Source organism: Eretmochelys imbricata, chromosome 2 (assembly GCF_965152235.1).
Source record: "Eretmochelys imbricata isolate rEreImb1 chromosome 2, rEreImb1.hap1, whole genome shotgun sequence".
NCBI lineage: Eukaryota > Metazoa > Chordata > Testudines > Cheloniidae > Eretmochelys > Eretmochelys imbricata.
In genome coordinates, this window is record NC_135573.1 from 39,344,293 (window position 1) to 39,362,627 (window position 18,335).

The 18,335-nt window shown below is 43.8% G+C and overlaps 1 protein-coding gene across 11 annotated transcripts in view; it reads right to left on the bottom strand.

The window, feature by feature from the left end:
* Positions 1-18,335, bottom strand: part of VPS13B (vacuolar protein sorting 13 homolog B) — a 931,639-nt gene that overhangs the window by 240,525 nt on the left and 672,779 nt on the right. The gene's annotated exons all lie outside the window — the stretch shown is intronic.

The following is an 18,335-nucleotide window of genomic DNA, read 5'->3' on the forward strand; positions in this document are numbered from 1 at the left end:
ACCGGACACTTAAGTTATCTTCTGGTTATTTTTCACTGCTACCAAAATGCAAGTTGAAGGCATTTCCCTGTTTTGGAAGCATCTATCAATAGCCCTTGTTGACACAACATACCAAACTGGGATCTGTGTGCCAATTCAAATAAATTTGCCACAGACTGTTGTCTATAAGCACCACCTCTGCCATCCTTCCAATGAGGAAAGTTGAATGAGAAAAGCCCACAATGAAATCAGATGGCCCTCAGTCTCAATAAGATCATGGATAATGTGAGTCCTCTGGGTAGTATCTGGTTGAACCATTGCCTTGAGATCTGGTCATTGAGAGCATCAGCTAGAAGACAATCTACCTTTCTTACAAAGACAAGCTAATCACTGGGTTCCATAGAGGCAAACCCTGACAACTCTTAGAACATGACTTTCATTAGACCAATTTCTGCATATTCATAAAATGATAAACAGCTAACTACGAACAAAGTATTAAACTAATAATTTAAGTTCAAACAATACACTAATTATTCTAACACATATCCCAAGAAAATGCCCAGGCTATGCATTTTCTCTGTCTCATGTAAAAAAGAGAAACTAAGAGACAATTGTGGCATTGGGGCTTTTAAACCCTTGGCTCTAGATTTCTAGAAGAGAGACTCACATACACATCCTACCATGGCAAACTGCCTTGAAACTGGTTTTGTTGCAGGTCACACAATCTCTCACAATGGAGATCTGCAGAGCCATGAAGGATAAAAGTAAGTGGATCTCACAGTGATTCTTGAATGTGGCTAGGCTCGGGTTTAGATATATTTCTAGCAGAAGCAAACTCCAGAGATGAGGGTGGGACTCAGAGCCCTACTGGTGGCTTACTATTCTGTGTCAGCAACTCATCAGGCCTGACATACTCACTACACCCTGTTGTCATGACATTTGCCCCAAAGATGGCATGTCATAATATATCACTGGAAAACTAGTAAGTCACTGATCATTAATATTCTTGTGCAATGTATGTATGGTAAACACACAAAATACTTTATAGATATATGGTGGAAATACATGACTAAACTGTATTTAAACAGGCATGTCCAGGGGACTTGATCAACAGGTTTTCTTCAGACAAAGGAAAGAGGCTAACACCTCAAATCAAGTGAGGACAAATTCAGTGGGCTATTCATTTGTATCGGAAGTTGCAAGAAGGGATAATTTGCATTGTAAGAATCACCAGCAGGAGAGAAGACAGTATGGAGTTTACACCAACAGCATGGCATCCACACCCAGCAAGGAAAAGGCACTTTATCTGGGCTTACTTTTCAAAGAATATATTTCCAAGGTTTATTGGACTATAAAAAGAAAGGGGAAAGAACCCCATAGTTGTCTACCACTTGGGGGATTCTATGCTGCAGCTCTTGAAATCATAGAACATTGGGTCCCTTCAGCCAAGGGGGCTGAAATCTCTGGGAACTAAATTTAGATTGTAACTTGATGAAATTAAGTTTTAGTCTTATAAACTTGTAACGCTTTCTATCTTTATTCCTTATATTTGAACTCACTTAAAACCTCTCTGTGATTAAATAAACTTGTTTTACTTTTATCATAAACCAGGTCAGTGCTGTAATTGAAATAATAATATTTGTCAAAAACTAGTTAAATTAATGAGCTGCAGTGTATTGACTCTTTAAAGGAGCAACAAACTTAACTTCTGTGCGTATTCCAGGAGAGGGCAGGACACTAGAGATGCAGATAATTTTGGGAAAATTCAGGAGTAGGAGGTTCACTCTGCAAAAAGCAACTGGGTGGTAGAAGCCAGGGTGTATGTGGGCTGTTGACGTCAGGGTTGTAAGCCACAGCAGCATAGCATTTAAGGCATCCAGAGTTGCAGGCCGGGCAATGACATAACCCCTTACTGGTCTGGGTTGAACCCCAAAACATTATAGAGGACCTGCTCTTTCGAATTCCCTGTTCCTTGCTTCCTTGAATTTTACTCTGCTGGCAACTAGCGTAAGTGCTCAAGATGTGATGTATTACTCCTGAGAGAATTCTGCACCAAAAAAGTAAAAATTGTACACCAAAAAAATAAAAATTCTGTGCACAATATTTTAAAATTCTGCAAATTTTGTCAGTAAATAAATGCTGATGCTCCAGTATGGCAGTGGGGAGCACAGGTCACTGGATGCATGAAGGGGAGAGATCACCCTGGAACCCCCCGTCCACAGGGACATGGACTCGGCTGTGAGGCTGCACCCAACCCTGATGCCGCGCAAGGGCCGGGCCTGCCCTAGAAACACCACGGGGCCCTGCCCCTCAGTGCCAGGTGTACCAGGTGTGGGAAGGCAGGGTCAGCCCGGCAGGATCCAAGTGTGGAGGGGCTTATTGTGCAGGGATCCAGATGTGGGGTGAGAAGGTTCTCTGAGTATGGGGGGGGGTCCAGATGCATGGGGGTTGTGCAGACAGGGGTGCAGCTTCCTGTACAATTACCCCTCCCCTCCTAGCTGAGGCGCAATGGGGGCAAGAAGCGGTGGGGGGGGGGAGGGGAGTTTCAGGGCTTCCTGCAGCTGGAGGAGGGTCTGACTTGGCCGCTCCATGCAGGGAAAGAGCAAGTCCTGTCCTCCCCTGCCCCCCAGCCCAGCTGGTACTAGCAGCTGAGCACAGTGCACGATAGGAGCCACCGGCCAGGGCATCCCTCCCCATCTGCCATACACACACACACCAATGATTTACCTCTTTGCCAGCTGCTCCGGGCACCCAAACCAACATTTTTCTGCAGGGAAGCAAAAGAATCTGCGGGGGACATGAATTGTGCATGTGCAGTGGCACAGAATTCCGCAGGAGTAATGTGTGCAGAAAGCATGGTAAATTATAGAGGAATATGCTGTCTCCAAGGTAGCTATGACCTAGGCTATTTAAGATTATTTAGGGCAACTTCAGTTTTACACACAAATTGATTGGCAGCCAGTACAGAATACAGGTTTAATATTTGTTGAGCACAGTTATAATATGCCCTTGCTCAGAATGTGGGCGTCTGCATTAATGGAGGCTTCTGAATGCCGGTCCCACAGGGATAACTATGACAAGATCAGCATCTGAGGGAAAAGCAAGGAATTCAAAGATGAAAGAAGACCCATCTGGCCTGTGATGTTAACTGGTAGTCCATGAGCAATGATGAATCTAGTCAGACCACAGGATCACAAAGCACATTGACAGTCAATTGGCAGACATCCTCAATTGAGAAAGTGGTCATCGATTTTGCCAGTTCCATAAATGCTTCTCCCTGCCAATCAGCATCTCGTCAGTCTTATCTAGATTAAGTTTAAATCAAATGGCTTTCATCCAGGTCCCTATTTCCACAGCACAATGGGAAAATAAGGAAGTATGTGTTTTTGCCTTTGGTGAAAAGGAAATAAGAATAGAGTGGCAGAGGCATACTGCTGACACTGAAAGAGCATACTGCTACATGTTAGATAATTTTCTGCCCTAATGTATATAAAATTGCTGGCAATTATGACTTAAGTACATGAAAGACAAAAGAAAGATAAACGTGCATTATTACATGGACACAAAAACACCAACCTGATCTTGTTTAAATAAATATTCTCATTTCTTAAATGTGATATGCTGATTTAATGGTTGGACACTGTGCTGTATTTTAAAGGATTTTTTTAAAAGTAACACAGGTTTAAGACTGCTTACTGTTTTCTTTGCATGCCCTATACCATCTGCCCGCACTACTTTACTTGTAGTGATTTACCTATCAAATAATATTAGTTTCTTTGCTTATCAATTAATATTAGTTGGTAAATCTGAAAAGGCGCCAAACCAAGTATTAGCAAAACAACTGTAAGTGTAAACAGAAGCCAAACACAATATACTTGGAGAGAAGGGACGGGGAGATCACAAAGTGAACAAAGAAGCAAGTTCCACCTTGAATTACTAAGTCTTCCACACTGAACCTAAGAGCACTGCTAACTGCACACATGTGTACACCACATGAGCTCATGAAAAAACTTGATTGTGAAGGATGTAATGATGGTTCTATGTCCAGAGTACATTTATTCCAAGGTCCATTTATGCATCTGTTATATATTTATGTCTTTTTTTTTAACCAGTACTTTCAGAGACTTAAAGTAGTCCATCATCTACACTTAAAAGTACAGTACACTTAAAAGACCATATGCTACCATAAGGCTGTGAGGCAATAAAACTGTTGTAGTAAGGTACACTAGTGCCCTATACTGATTGCTGGCCACCAATTGCTGAACTAAGGCTATACCTGAGTATACCTAGAAGCCCTAATCATGGTAGGAGGGAGAACAGCAAAATAAAGACACTGGATTTCAAGAAGGCAGACTTTAGCAAACTCAGGGAGTTGGTAGGTAAGGTCCCATGAGAAACAAGTCTAAGGGGAAAAACAATAGAAGACAGGCAGCAGTTTTTCAAAGAGACATTTCGGTCAACCTGAAACTATTTGTGAATTCGCATCGAGTTCACCAAATAGTTTTGTCTGAATTGAACAATCAAAATGTTTTCATTTGTTTAGACTTTGTCATTCATAGTGGCAATTCACAGTAATTCAGAATGACAATGAATAGTCCAGAGAAAAAGAGTGAAAATGCCTCTATAAGGGTAGTGGTAGGGCACTAACCTACGATGTGGGAAACCCAAGGTCAAGTCCCTACTCCAATGACTATCTATCTATCTATCTATCAAGTGGAACAGCTTCACCCCAGGAGATTTCCACACCAAAATAACCCACAGCCCAGTGGTTAGGGCACTCTCCTGCAATGTGGGAGATCTAACTTCAAATCCCTTCTCCACATCCAGCACAGGCAGGAATTGAACCCCAGCCTCCCCCCACATTCCAGATGAATGCCCTAACTACTAGGCTAAACGTTATAAGGAGGGCACTACCACTTCCTGCTGTTTTGTGAATTTAGTCCTCTTTTGCTTTCGTTAAAATGCCTGAAATCAAAACAAAAATTTTTGAGTTGGGTTGAATGAAATCTTTCATTTGATCTGACCCAAAATGTTTTCCAACTTTTTGATTTGCCAAAAATTCTGAAAAAATTTGTTTTTGGTTTGACCCAAAACATTTTTTTGCTAAATTTTCAGAATTGCCAGTGAACCAAAAAAATCCATCGTTTGCCCAGCTCTAGGTGCTGCACTGTCTTCATGGCTTTCCCATGAGTCCGCGTAGCACAAGGTTGAGTTCCCACATAGGTATAGGGTTGCTTATTGTGGGATAAGTGTCTTCAATGCCTTTAAGGAAGCATTTAATCGTTGGGTGAGCAAACATAGTGACCCCGTCCACCTTGTTGTGGAAGGAGGTAATAGCAGCCAAATGTACTCTTGGAACTTGTGGATAGCCCTGATTTTTTAAGTTCTAGCGTTGCCTGATTTAGGGTGCTAATAATATTAATTTGGATAGTATGGGTTTTAGGTTCGCCAATCTGTTTGATCAGAAGATAAAAGTTCTTGTCCCAAATCAGGCTCCCCAGAATTTACAAAGGACCCTCAGGGGCATGACAGGAAGCTCATACTGAGACAGATGTAGCCTTAAAGACTTTTTATTAAAATAAATTAAGTAGTCAGGTTTCTCAATTCTTGAGTGAGAGGTGCAGCACTTATAAGAAGCTAATGCTAAGAGCTATCAAAGCTAACTTAGAGTTTACTTAACTAACTTAAACTTAAAATCACAACCTAATAAACAAAACTAAGAACAAAAGCTTAGGGAAACCAAGCTTATTCTAGTCCCCTTGGAACTTAGAAAGTTAAGAAAAACAAGTACAGCCTACCAAGAGTAGTAGTTGTCGTAGATAGATCGATTTCTAGCAAGGTGGGTCATCTCTTTTATAGGGTACAAGTGCCTGAAATCCTTCCTCCTATGTTCTAATTTCATTCCTCACCCACAAAAATGTTAGGGTACACTTACTCCATAGGCTAGTATGTTTGTACGTATTAATGACATGTACATATGCACATATGTTATTTTTGTTCTCCGGTTATTTTGATTCTTTCCTTGTGGTGTACCTGTTAAGTTTGTGGGTACAGACTTGGAAACCCCCTATGCCATTCTTCCATTATCTATCTATCTAGGTGAAAGGTCTTAGACATATGAGTGGGTGTTAACTTGCTATCTAGGTGAAAGGTCTCAGACATATGTAAGCCAACTTTGCTATCTGGGTGAAAGGTCTCAGACATAGATATGCTAACTTTGCCTTAGCTCAGCATACAGGATATGGCCTGTAGGTCCCTAGCATTACAGCTGGACTTACTTTAATGTAAACCAGGTTAATCCTATAGGCTACACTAGAATGTAGTCCAGAATCCTCAGTGGGGGGACGGGGACAATTGTGGTAAGATCTGATTATCTTGGCACCAGGTGCAGACTCATTTCCACTTATGGATATACATCTTTCTTGTGCTTAGTCTCCAACCGTTCAGTAATATATCTTTTACTTCCTGAGAACAGGCTTCCTTGACCCCAGTCAGCCATGGAGTAATCAGGCCTTGAGGTGGAGGACTGCGAGGTTGGGATGGCAGACACATCCCGCTTCTTGTTCTAGAAGGTGAGGTACTAGGGGAATGGTTTGAGGAGGCTTCACTGCCATTAGACACAGATATGGGAACCAAGTTTTTCTGGGCCATGTAGGTGCTATGAGAATAACCCTGGATTTATCCTGCTTGATCTTGTGAATGACTCGGCTTAGGAGTGTAGTTGGAGGAAATGCGTACATCAGTGGTGCCTCCCATTTTATGAGGAGAGCGTTGCCTAGGGTTTGGTCTCCCAATCCCGCCCTGGAACAATATTGTGGGCACTTGGTGTTCTGAGCTGTTGAAAATAGATCTATGGTGGGGAACCCTTATAGTTTGAATATGGGTTTGAGAATTTCAGGATCCATCTCCCATTTGTGGGTTTGTGAGAAGTCCCTGGTTAGTATATCTGCTGCTGTATTCTGATATCCCAGCAGATAGGATGCCAATATCTCTATGTTGTTGGTGATGCAACAATTCCAAAGTCGTATTGCCTCTGTACATAGAGAGTATGATCGTAATTCCCCTTGGCGGTTTATCTAAAACATACATGCAGTATTGTCCATAAGGATCTTGATGGCATAGTTCTTGATTAGAGGGGGAAAATGGTCGCATGCATTTCGGACAGCCCTTAGCTCTGGTAAGTTTATGTGCAGGTTGGACTCCGCTGGGGATCAGTGGCCTTGGACCGTATTGTTGAGTATGTGTGCCCCCCAACCTATTAGGGAAGTGTCTGTCGTCATTGTCATGGTTGGAGTTCTTTGTTGAAAAGGGACTCCTGAGAAGACATTGTTTGATTGTGTCCACCATGTTAACGAGTATTTTAATTTCTGCGTAGCATTGTGAGGCATCTGTTGAGAGTGTGTCTGTGCAGTATATTCACTCTTCAAAGCCAGGCCTGCAAGCATCACATGTGGAGTCTGGCATGTTTGACAACAAACGTTGTTGCCAGCATGTGCCCCAAGAGTTTTAAACACGTTCTGAAGGATGTTTGTGGGCTTCCCCTCACTGCTGAAATTAGATTGACTGGAGTGAGGAAGCATTGTTGGGGTAGCATTGCTGTTAGAGAGTGAGACAGGCTCCTATGAATTCCAACTTTTGGACAGGAACCAGGGGGGACTTTTGCACATTTATTTGCAATCCTAGGTTCATGAAAAGGGTTATTGTGCTCTGCGTGGCATTTATTGCTCCTTGCTGTGTTCATGCTCATATGAGGCTGTTATCCAAATATGGAAATATTACTCTGTGTCTGCAGAAATGAGCTGCAATGACAGCGAGAACCTTGGAAAAAATCCTTGGGGCAGTGCATAGGCCAAAGGGTACTACTCTGTATTGGAAATGCTGTTTCCCTATGGTGAATCTCAGGAATCTTATGTGTGATGGTGGATGGTAATATGAAAATAAGCATTCTGCAGGTCGAGGGCTGAGAGCCAATCTCCCTTTTCTAATGCCAGAATTATTGTGGTTAGAGTCACCATTTTGAAATGTTGTGTTCTCATGAATTTGACGAGTTTGCATAAATCCAGGATGGGTCTCCACTCACCGGTCTTTTTCTGAGTTAGAAAGTAGTGTGAATAAAAATATCTCCCCTTGTATTGCAATGGTACAGGTTCCATGGTACCTAATTGTACGAGGTGATTTATTTCCTGTTGTAACAGGTGCTCGTGAAAGGGATCCCTGAAGAGGGACAGGGAAGAGGGGTGGGTAGATGGGCTAGAAATAAAGGGGATGGAGTAGCCCTTCTGGATAATTTCTAAAATCCATTTGTATGTCATAATGGTGTTCCAGACTGGGTACCATGGTGACAGATGGTTTCAGAATGGACAGGGGACCATTTCTGGTTTCGGAGTCAGAAAGTGTAGAGGTCTCGTGCACTTGACCACACCTTCAAAATAATTGTCTAGAGATGGACTGTTGAGACATCAAAGGCTGATCTTGGTTCTGCCGAAGTCTGTTCTATCTTTGTTTAAGCCGTTGCTTGTACTGTCTTTGGGGCTGAGAGTATGACGTAGACCGGAATCTCTGGTTGTAAAACCTCCCTTGTTTCTTTTTGTTTGCAGGTACATAGATGTCCAGTTTTGGGCCTCACACTACAAGAAGGATGTGGAAAAATTGGAAAACGTCCAGAGGAGGGCAACAAAAATGATTAGGGGACTGGAACACATGAGTTATGAGGAGAGGCTGAGGGAACTGGGATTGTTTAGTCTGCGGAAGAGAAGAATGAAGGGGGATTTGATAGCTGCTTTCAACTACCTGAAAGGGGGTTCCAAAGAGGATGGATCTAGGCTGTTCTCAGTGATAGCAGATGACAGAACAAGGAGTAATGGTCTCAAGTTGCAGTGGGGGAGGTTTAGGTTTGATATTAGGAAAAATGTTTTCACTAGGAGAGTGGTGAAACACTGGAATGGGTTACCTAGGGAGGTGGTGGAACCTCCTTCCTTAGAAGTTTTTAAGGTCAGGCTTGACAAAGCCCTGGCTGGGATGATTTAGTCGGGGATTGGTCCTGCTTTGAGCAGGGGGTTGGACTAGATGACCTCCGGAGGTCCCTTCCAACCCCGATATTCTATGATTCTATGTCCATGGTTTTTAAGGTTGCCCTTGAGTCCTCAGGGTGTGTAAAGATATATCGGTTTTGTCTGCGAATTGTTTTTGACCTTCGAAGAGGAGGTCCTCAACCATTGCCTGGATCTCCCTTGGGAATCCGGAGAGATGGAGCCAGGATGCATGGCACATGACCATGGATGTTGCGATGGATCGTGCTGCCGTGTCTGCGGAGTCAAGAGAGGCCTGTAGGGCCATCCTGACGATGAGACCCCCTTTGGAAATGTTCTCCTTATATTCTTCTTTTTTTGTCATCTGGTAAATTTTCAATAAATTATGACATTTTGGAGAACAGATTGTGTGTATATTTAGCCAGCAGGGCTGCATACTTGGCTATGTGGAACTGAAGTGTAGCTGAGGAATAGGCTTCCACCCGAAAAGGTCTAGCCTTTTCCACTCCTTATCATATGGGGTCATTTGGGACTGGTGTTGTTTCCCCCTTTGATTGACCACCTCCACCACTAAGGAGTTTGGTGCAAGGTATGTGAATAAATATTCAGCCTCTTTTGCTGTCACATAATATTTTTTTGTCAGACCTCTTACATGAAGGTGGTGCTGTAGCAGGTGTTTGCCAGATTATTTTTGCAGGCTCCATGATAGCATTGTTAATTGGCAAGGTTATCTTTGCTGCTGGGGATGTGTCACGGGTTGCCCCCCTTTGGATGCCACTTGATGTGCTGAGATACCACCGAGCCTGCCTGTTATGCCAACCTAGGCACCCTTTTTACCTGTCTTGCTGACCAAGCTATTAAGCTTCCTCCAGCACACACACAGACAGGGCCACACCAAATTGCAGAACGAAACAGACACTGAGATCAGTTCTGGGAAGGCTCAGTTTAAGGGACTTGCCCAAGCACTCAGGTGTCCACCTCCCTTGGAATGCAGATCCAAAGATATATTATGAAATCTGCCTCCTCCCTCAGTGTGGAGGAAGGTATGCACAGCCTCTTACCCCGCACCTTCAATTATGAATTGTACACATGGGGTTATATTATAAACAAGAAATAAGTTTATTAACTACAAAAGGTAATTTTAAGTGAATATAAGAGATAACAGACAGAACAAAATAGATTACTGAGCAAACACCTAAGTACGAAAACTAAGCTCAATATACTTAAGAAACAGGTTACAAAATGTAATTTCTTACCCATAATGTTATTTTAGGCAGGTTGCAAAGTTTCCGTGGTTCAGACTTGCACTTATAGTTCTTTTCAGACTGGACCCGTGTCTCAGTTTGGACACACCCCCACCTTCCCTTCAGGTGGCTTTAGCAGTCTTTCTTCTTGGGCAGACAGGCTATGGGGAGGAGGAGTCCCGTTTGCCTTCCTCTCCACTCTTAAATAGGATTTATATAAGGCAGGAATCCTTTGTTTTCCAAGCTTAACCCCCCCCCCATCCCTCTCAGTGGGAAGTTACAAAAAGTCCCAGATAATGTTTAGTGTCAGATGACAAGACCACCTGACCTAGTAGTGTCACAGTTACATCCCTGGACGCCTCCCAGGCAGGAGAGAGATTAATATCTTCATGGTTTTGTTGTCCCTTCCTGATGGCTCATCAAATCTGACAGCCTGTTGTCTGGTGGGTGTCTTCCCAATACACACCCAGTTGTGATGATTACATAGTCCATATTCCCAACTTTAGATACAGAAATGATATATGCACAAAAATTGGATAATCACATCCAATAAATTATAACCTTTCCAGTGATACCTTACAAGACCAATCTTGCATAAAGTACATCTCAGTTATGTCATATCCATAACATAAGCATATTTCCATAAAGAATAAGGAGTGCAATGTGACAGGATGCATGGAATATGTTATGATGGGCTTCTGGGTTGTGCCAATGAAACACAACCCTTTTGAAGAGGTCCTGAAAGGATTTGAAATCATCCCCCATAGTGTGTGTTTGGGTGGCATTATGGTTTCGTCCGGTAATAAAGATGAGAGCTGAGTAGGCAGCGAAGTATCATGTTTGGCTGTGTCCTCAGGTTCCTTGGTCTCTTCCTCTTGTGTTTCTGAGAGTGCTAGGGCAGTTGGTGAAGAGGACCTGGCTGTTCTGGACTTAGGCGGGCCAGGGGGCCTGTGGTTTTGGGCCCTATACATTGCCCAGGGATCCCAGAATTACCAGTTAGGTGGGAATGATATGGGAGAGGTGCCCATGGGTCACCATACCATCCTCATATATCCACAGGTGCTTGGTGATGAAATGGTCCTGGCTTGGGTTAGGAGTGTCATGGAGTGTATATTGCTGCGTTATCCTCTTTTTCCTCATCACTGGAGATAAGAGGGGCTGATCTGCAGGGAGTAGTCAGCTGGCTTGGTACTGATCTGGATGGGTACCCTCTGTACTAAGTAAAGAAAATTCAGGTGTTGAGACCACTATCAGGTCCGCATGCCTCATGAATTGCTGCAGAACTGTGAGGCTCAGTGCTGGAGATGGCATGGTGGAAGCTACTGGTGCTGACAATTTAGAGCCGTGTGGCATAGGTACAGCAGGTGGCGCCATTGTACAGCTTGGTGCCGAGAGCTTCTTCACTGGGTGCTGAGCTGGTAGGTTTTACTTTAGTGTGTGAACTTCCTATAGAGCTTGCCTGAATAGGGTCTTTAACTCTTCAGGAACCTTTGGTGCCAGATGTTCCTGGTGTCTCGTGGTCCAGTGCTCTCTGTGCTGTTGGCACTGGGGCAGATTTTTCAGTTGGAGATCACTTTCTTTTAGGCGATCCTCAGTGCGGGGATGTCTGTGATCACTTTTTGGTAGTCTTTCTAGGCTCCTTGGCAGCCGTTGTTGAAGTGGAGCCCCTGTCAGAGGCTGCCTCTGGCGAACGCTGGCCAGGCCAGTCTCGGGGTCGGAGACTGGCCTGAGGGATTTCTCCATCATGAGGAGCTTCAGTTGGAGATCTCTGGCTTTTTTTTGTCTTGGCTGTCAGTTTTCTGCAGTGTGGGCACTTTTGAGTAACGTGTGTCACACCAAGGAAGTGGACACACTGAGCATGGGTGTCAGAGACTGGTATGGAAAGTCTGCAAGTCAGGCAGCATTTAAAGCTAGGTGAGCCGGGCATGCCTGAGGGAATCGGTCTCTTGTTTGAGGCTAAAGCTGTATGCCTGCTGGAGAGACATGAGAAGACAGGGAAGGTGAATGGAATTTTGTTTTAAATGAAAATTAAAGTAGGGTAAAGGGATAGGGAAGCTAACCACAACTAATCTAACGCTATCATTATAAACTATCTACCATTAATCTTATCTGAGGTCAGGGAGGGCACTGCTGATCACTCAGACTCAAGCCAAAGGCAGTAGAGAAGGGGGATAGTTGGCTGCACACCGCTATGTAACCACTCTGAGAGGCTCAAGATGGCTACGGTGCATGTGCTGCCCAGCCGGGCTCTGCTACCACAAATCTCCGATTACAAGTGCAGGGCGACAAGACACCTAAAGTGAAGCACCCACAGGGGCACTCTTCGAAAAACAATAGCACTTCCCTACCTCTCAGGGGTATTGTGAGGATAAATAAATTACAAGATTGCTAAGTGCTCAGATACTACAGGCATGAGGGCTATATAAATACCTAAGATAGCTGACCAAGTACCAGCCACCTGGCTGTATAAAGGTACTCCTGTCAAATAACTATGACTGAGCAAAAAGAATATTTCACCCATCTTCATGACAGCAACTGACAGCATTTTTTTTGTAGTGGGGTACTGAATAAAATAATGCACTTGCATGTAATTGGTATAAGGCTTCGTACTGTATGATGATGTGCACGTGAAATTTAAGCTAATGTAAATATTACAAATGAAATAAAGGAGGTAGTTGAAAAAAGTCTTGCATTTTGTCCCTAAAATTTTCACAAGTGTAAGTAGGGTCTGAATAAGCTCTCCACTGACAACTAGCTGGGAGGGGGTGAGACTTCAGGAGCAAACTGTATTTACATGAACACACCTACTTTGCCTACATATCCAGCAGACAGAACTGCATTGCTCAAAGTGATCAACTTTGGCTAATGTTGGGTTACAAATCACTTTAGTACTGAATGCAGGGGAAGTGAAATGTTATCAATGTTGCTATCTTTATTGAGTAAAGGGGAGCAGAACTATGCTTAACTTGTCCCAAATGAGGGGGTCACCCTCAGCTGAAAGGATCTTGCTAAGCCAGGGGCTCGAATGCCAGACCCCTATGAAAGCAAGAGGGGTGGGGACAAGTGTCCCAGCCAGGCAGTGTGGATTCTCCTTAAGGGTCCCTGGTCTGGTTTAACCTGTTCCTCCTCACTGTTCAAAGATAGAGCTAAACAGGCTCCATTAGGAGTCTTTTGTTATTTTAACTGCTCAATAGAGCTGAAATCACTTGTGGATTTCCTTTCAGTGTGCTTCAGGTTCCCCCCCTAAGAGCTGACAATCAGTAAGAGCTGAAAATCACTGAGATCTGACAATCACTCAGAGTTGGGTGGAACTGCAAGAGACTGACCTGCAGAGTTCACAAAGAGAGGAAGGTGGAAGCGGTGAGCAGGTGGCCAGCGGGAGCGGAAAGGAACGAGTGGGGTAGCAAGCGGAACTGCGGCTGGCAGCGCAGCCAGCCAGAGCAAGTGCTCAAATGGTGGATCAAGCAAAGTGCCTTCTTCCCCGCACCCCTGCAGGAGGTGAGCTCACACAGATGCACCTCTGAACCCTTGGTCCTCACTGACCAAGGACAGACACTGCCCCACGCACTCTGGGGTGGGTGTCCTGCTCACAGTTTTATGTTTATGAATCCTGCTTGTGCTTTTCCCTAATTAATGTCAGGTGACTTCCCTCCTTTCATTAAAGTTTCTTCTCTACACTTGGACCCTATGTTTGTGAGTGGGGAAGTATTGCCTCTCAGAGGCACCCCGGGGTGGTGTGTAATTTTCCCAGGTTACTGGGTGTGGGCTCTTGGCAGTTCTATGCTAGATATTGAACCCGGCCCTGGTTGCTGCCGGCTCCACCTGGCAGAAGGATTACACAAGTAATCTCTAAAACACATACCATTCGTGTACTGATCATGTTTTTTTCTTTTATTTATTATTGAAGCATCATCCATTATGAGGATTGCGTAAAACTTTATATATTTGCTTTTCAAAATTACATAAAAGTAAGGCCTAAAGAAAAAATGCAAAAACCTTCTCAGAGGGTTCTTACAAACTACAAGTGACATTTTGTTCTATTTGGTACCATAGATCCTTGGCTCCCTGACATACTAGTGGAGAGTCCCAGGAAGTCATTCCAGATGGTGGTCTGCCAAGGACAAAACTGAAATGCAGTACATTGCCACACTCAGTTCATTACCCCACACATCAGTAATGCCTTTAACCTCAATTGTTTTTCAAACAGAGTTTATTCAAGCTGCAGGAAGCACAAGTTGCTGCTGGTTGTTGTAGAAGGATTGCATGAGGATGGGGGCGAGGCCTCAAGAGAAGATATATTTCTTTATATCCTTCAGGGCTGTTATTTTTTCCACTGAGAGGAGGCAGAGAGAGAAGGGCTACAACCTGAAAAGCAGTTTTCAATCAAGAAAACTTCTTTTTGGTTAAACATTCCCAGTTCCCTATGTGCTATTAGGCAAAGGGTATAAATGCGAACAGGTTTCATTTGTAGATAAACTTATTAGAACTGACTGTTTCCAGGAATCTTTTTATATATTGCCCCATTAGGGAACTTTTTATAACATGTATAATGAAGTATAAACATTTCACATTTGGACGTGTTGTGATCCCTGATCCCCACTACACCATAGTATTTAGATAGCTATTTCTGAGTGAGACTACCTCAATTCGGGGCAGTTCCTCAAATTTGTTACCTAAGAAGAATGATTCATGTGTGGGAACCTCCCTCACATCCTCTGCAGTATAGAGCGATATAAAAACAAAAATTAAAAGATCATTTAGCTTCTGTGCAATGGCCTTGTCTTCCTTGAGTGCTTCTTTAGCACCTTGATCATCCAGCGGCCCCACTAATTGTTTGGGAGGTTTCCTGGTCCTGATATACTTTTAAAAATTTGCTGTTAGGTTTTATGCTTTTTGCTAGTTGCTCTTCAAATTATTTTTGGACTGTCTAATTATACTTTTCCAGTTTACTTGCTGGAGGTTCCTTTCTATTTTCCTCAGTAGGGTTTGACTTACAATTTTTAAAAGATATATTTTTTGTCTCTAACTTCCTCTTTTACTCTGGTTAGCCATGGTGGCATTTTATTTTGCTCTGCTGACTGTTTTTCTTTATTTGGGGTATACATATAGGTTAAGCCTCTATTATGGTGTTTTAAAAAAGTTTCCATGCAGCTTGCAAGCACTTCACTCTTGTGACAGTTCCTTTTAATTTCCATTTAACTACCCTTCTCATATTTTTCTATAATTATCCTTTTTGAGGTTACATGCTACCATTGAGGGTTTCTTTGGTATTTTCTCCTCCTACAAGAATGTTAAATTTCATTACATTATGATCGCTATTACTGAGTGGTTCAGCTACATTCTCTTTTTGGACCATATCCTGTGCACCTCTTAGGACAGAGGTGGGCAAACTATGGCCTGTGGGCCACATCCGGCCTGCGGAACCATCTTGCCCAGCCCTTGAGCTCCTGGGCAGGGAGGCTAGCCCCCGGCCCCTCCCCCGCATCCTCAGCTCACTGCGCTGCCGGTGCGATGCTCTGGGTGGTGGGGCTGTGAGCTCTTGCTGGGCAGCGCAGCTGCAGAGTCCAGCCTGACCTGGTGCTCTGTGCTGCGTGGTGGCGTGGCTGGCTCCAGCTGGGCAGCATGGCTGCCTGTCCTGGTGCTCTGAGCGGTGCGGCTGGAGCGCCGCCAGCCACCGGTGCTCCAGGTAGAGTGGTAAGGGGGGTAGGGAACAGGGAGGGTTGGATAGAGGGCAGGGAAGTTTGGGGTTGTGGTTAGGGGTATGGATAGGGGGTGGGGTGGTCAGAGGGTGGAGAAAAGGGGAGTTGAATGGGGGCAGGAGTCCCTGGGGGCCAGTCAGGAAGGAGAGGGGGGGTTGGATCGGGTGGCAGGGGGCAGTCAGGGGACAGGGAGGGATGGATGGGGCAGGGGTCCTGGTGGGGCCTGTCAGGGGGCAAGAAGCAGGGGGGGTCAGATGGGGGCGGGGGCCGGGCTGCGACTGGCTGTTTGGGGAGGCACAGCTCCTCTAACTGGCCCTCTGTACAATTTCGGAAACCCGATGTGGCTTTCAGTCCAAAAAGTTTGCCCACCCCTGACTTAGGACTGTAACAAGAATTAAACTCCATGCAGCCACGGAGACACCCTCTTTACCAGGATCAGGCTGGCAACACTCATCCACCCACCTACCCTTGAACTTGGCAAAAGTATCAGTTCCCTTTTGACACAGTGAGGGCGTTATGCTAGTTGCCCCTTTTCCTTGGTTGGCTGGGAAGAAATTTTTCCGGCATAGTCACTGGCAGGGGCAAGGTGGGTTTTTTTCACCATCCCCACAGCTGGTCTGGGATCTTGTGGGGTGGAGTTGAGGAGTTAGATTACAGTGTTACAACTTTATGCATAAAACTTGTGGTGGATGTGTAGTGTAGGTATTCAGTGTGGAAGGGATGCGGTTATTGGATAAAATGGTTTGGAAAAGGATTTGAAGGAAAGCATCCCTTATGGGAGCTGAGTAAGGCGGGTTTGAGGCTCTGATGTCTCATCAGTGTGGAGTAGACCCCCCCTCCTTTTCCTGGCCCCCTTTAAGAGACCTGAGGAAATGCATTTGGGGGTCCTATGTCTCGATCAGCAGGGAGCTGACATCTTCCTCTCTATACTGTAAAATTTGTTGCCAGGTACTGCCAGATATTATAAGTGATAAAGCTCCAGCCCAATTAAACCACATCCATGGTGTCCTATCGTTCTTCCAGTGTGGATGGGCAGTGTTGGCAGCTTCTGTTTTAGGATTTTGTTAAAAATTACCAAGGTCAATATATTTATAATAATATACTTGGAATGTTGGAAACTGGAACATACACTTGGAAAATGAAAGTGCAGTAGATTTTCTGGAATTCTTTTCTACAAGTTAACCTAGTAATCAAACAATGCTACACAGAGGAAAAGACATAGGTCTGAATCTATACTTTAACATACATGTACCAGCTAAACATCAAAAATAATTAAACGAGTAAGATACACTGCTACAGACACACATCTAACAAGAGGAACCTTAAAAAAAAAACTGACCTACTAAACCAGAGTATGGGACTAGCTAAGTGAAATCAAACAAATGTATTAAAACCGAAACAATAAAACTAACCCAAAGGTTCCTCAGAAAGAGCCATTCCCTATGTTCCATGCTAAACATATCAACGTAACTTACAAAGAATTAAGAAAGAAAATAGTATCACTACTAACGCAAAGAATAAAGTCTCTGTGACATTCTCAGGAAATCTCAAGATAAACTTCATCCTGGAAGCACTAAGCACCATGTAAAACACCATGCAGTCATTCTCTTGGTGCATGCTGGAAATATCCTAGCACATGGCAGACATCAGTACAAGTTCTTCCAGTTCTCAGCACATCACTTCCACAGATCATAAAATAAACCCAGATGCAGCAACACTGATTGCCAAGTAAAAAGCAAAAATGTGAACATCCTGAAAATGAACTGCGGTACATGTATATAAGATTAAACCAAACTGACAAGCAAACACACATAAAGTACCAGCTACTCTCTGCATTAAACAAATGCAGAATAAAATTAAAATAGTACTGCATATCACAAAGAACAAGTCAAGCCAGCTAATTAAAATGTTGCATTAAATATTCGTTAAAAACTCTTTCAAAGCTAAAACACACACTGTTATTGAAAGCAAGCTCAAATGAAAACACTCAGAGTTTTGTTCAAGATGGAAGAAAGTTCTAGCAGTTATGAAAGGAGAATACGCAGCTTGCCTGTAATAGCTGATTCCCTTATCCTGTAATCTTAATACTGTTTTAGGAATTCCTATCATAGTCAAAAAATGTACCCAGAAGGCTCAAATCAAAACCTGCTGATTATACTGATGCCAGTTAGTTGTGGGAAAGGACTAAGGCAATTTCCTCATGTGGCTCACTTTGAAAAAGCCAGTGTGCCCATTGGGCTGACCATTAGAAGGTCTGTTGGGGTCAGTACCATCTTGCCCTTCAAGAAGTGCCACTGGACAGCACCATTTTGTGAGAAGGGCAAGTTATCCATGCAGCTCTCACATCACAACGCCAACCAGGTCTGGGCAAATTATTTCAAGCT